We start from the raw sequence: 2,473 nt of genomic DNA on the forward strand, positions 1-2,473 counted from the left end.
GCCCGTGATTGAGGGTGTCTGCCTGTTGCTGAAGCCCCAGTCCCTGGTGTGTCCCCCAGTCTATGGCAGGGGTCCCAGAGCATCTGTCGACCACTGTAGTCAGTTCCAGTTTCAGACATCAGTGTCCACAGGGGCTTCGGCGCGGATGCCAGTGCTTTGGGCTGGCCTCTTCTACAACTCACCTCCAGCCATGTCATGGCCTCAGCTTAAATCCCTTCAGATGCACAACTGACCAGGCCAGCACAGCAGCCTGTCCACCTGTCCGCGTGACCCTCCTGCCCTGCTGGCCTTCTCTTGGGGCCAGGCTGCAGGTTAAGGCTACAGTGAGCTATGGCTGCACCACTGCACTCCAGCCTGGGTGACAGAGCAAGACCTTGTCTCAAAAAAATTATCAAAATCAAAAATGAAAGATGGGATATCACTACAGATCCTGCAGAAATAAAAAGGACGATAAGAAAATGCGATGAACAATTGTGTGCCAACAAATTAGATAACAGATTAAATGGACAAATTACTGGAAGAAACTACAAAGGCTTACTCAACAAGTAAACAGATTGAAAGAGTAATTTTTGAAATTGCCACACTGAAAAGCACAAGGACAGATGACTTCACTTGTGAATTCTACCAAACTTTTTTTTTAGTTGCTGTCAGCAAGTTTATTGTCTTTATCTGGAAAATCCTCATAGAAATTGTCTGGTTTAGTTTTCAGCAGCCTGCTCCCGAGCTCTGAGGAAGCTTGCCTTCTTTTGAACTACCCGGTGTTTCTTCCGAGCAAGGGACATTTTCACTCTTCTTTTTAACTTCTTTCTTGGGCTTCTTTTCAGTCTGGGCTTCTTTCCATAGACTGGATTATCTCATATAGCAGCATGAGCTTTCTTTTTTTTTTTTTTTTTTTTTTTTCTGAGATGGAGTCTCACTCTGTCACCCAGGCTGGAGTGCTGTGGCGCAGTCTTGGCTCACTGCAAAACCTCTGCCTTCCAGGTTCAAGCAACTCTCCTGCCTCAGCCTCTTGAGCTGCTGGGATTACAGGCATGAGCCACTGCACCCGGCCACGGCATGAGCTGTCTTGTACGTCTCCTCCATCATGTCTGGAATTACGCTTTTTTTCTTTTTTTTTGGTGGAGTCTCGCTCTGTCATTCAGGCTGGAGTGCAGACGCATGATCTCAGCTCACTGCAACCTCCACCTCCCAGGTTCAAGTGATTCTCCTGCCTCAGCCTCCCAAGTAGCTGGGATCACAGGTACCCACCACCACATCCAGCTACTATTCGTATTTTTAGTAGAGATGAGGTTTCACCATGTTGACCAGCTGGTTGCAAACTCCTGACCTCAAGTGATCACCCTGCCTCGACCTCCGAAAATGCTGAGATTACAGGTCTGAGCCACTGCGCCTGGCCTACCCTGTTCTTTATGTATTGAGAGAACTGTTTCTTGTAAGCATCTTCATCTTCCTCCATTAAGTAGCACATGTAATCTGAAATATTCTGGCCTATGATGTGCTTCCATTGTACTTCTGCATTCAATTATTTGCTTTCAGAATCATGACCAGGGAATTGTTTGGTACCGTGAAGGATAGACCAGCCTCCATCCCCAGCTCCCTTTAGGGCACCAAAAACTTTATTGCCAGTGGTAGTTCTGGCAAGGCCTGCATCCAAAGAGCGGGTAAAGGCACCTGGCTGACCATCTATGCCTTCCACGTTGTGTTCATCGCCAGTCACTTCCACTTGGCCTTCTTAGATCTTGTCCAGGCCAAACCTATTGAGAAGCCTATGAGCCAGCAGCAGGCCAGGACAATATGCTGCAGTGTCATTTGTCAGGCCAACCTTCACACCATATTTCAGCAGTTTATGGGCATATGCTACCCAGACTATCATATCCCCCTCGATACGGGCATAAGCAATCTGACAAATGATATCTCTGTTTGTTACACAAACTATCATCCTGTATTTGGGTGTGTTACATTTACTTTTATCCTGTATCACCAAGCGTTTCTGAGCATAGTGACCAGTTTTACCTCTCCTCATCTTCCAAATTTCACTTGGTATCTCTTAAAGTTGGCCTTATTCTTAACTTTAACAAACTCCATCCTGTGGAACAGACACCCATGTCTGTGGTTCAACAGAGACCTGCAGGCCCAGCAGCGCTGGGCAGGGAAAGGCTCTACCAAACATTTAAATAAGAAGAAATGCTAATCCTTCAAATATTTTTTCAAAATAATGGAGGAGAAGGTAAGACTTCTAGATATGCTTTGGACATCTTGTCCCCTCCAAATCTCATGTTAAAATAAGATCTCCAATGCTGGAGGTTAGGCCTGGTGCAAGGCGTTTGGGTCACAGGGCTGGATCCCTCAAGAACGGCTTGCAGTAATGAGTGAGGAGAATTCACTCATTATTCCTGAGGCCCTCACCAGAAGCAGATGCCAGCATTATGCTTCCTGTGTAGCCTGCAGAACCATAAGCCAAACAAACCTCTTT

The 2,473-nt window shown here is 46.5% G+C and overlaps 1 pseudogene; it reads right to left on the reverse strand.

Moving 5' to 3' along the window:
- Nucleotides 1–698: 698 nt before the first annotated feature.
- LOC111548891 lies at nucleotides 699–2,091 on the reverse strand (annotated as a pseudogene).
- Nucleotides 2,092–2,473: the final 382 nt, after the last annotated feature.

The sequence above is a fragment of the Piliocolobus tephrosceles genome, chromosome 19, assembly GCF_002776525.5.
Source record: "Piliocolobus tephrosceles isolate RC106 chromosome 19, ASM277652v3, whole genome shotgun sequence".
NCBI classification, from domain to species: Eukaryota; Metazoa; Chordata; class Mammalia; order Primates; family Cercopithecidae; genus Piliocolobus; species Piliocolobus tephrosceles.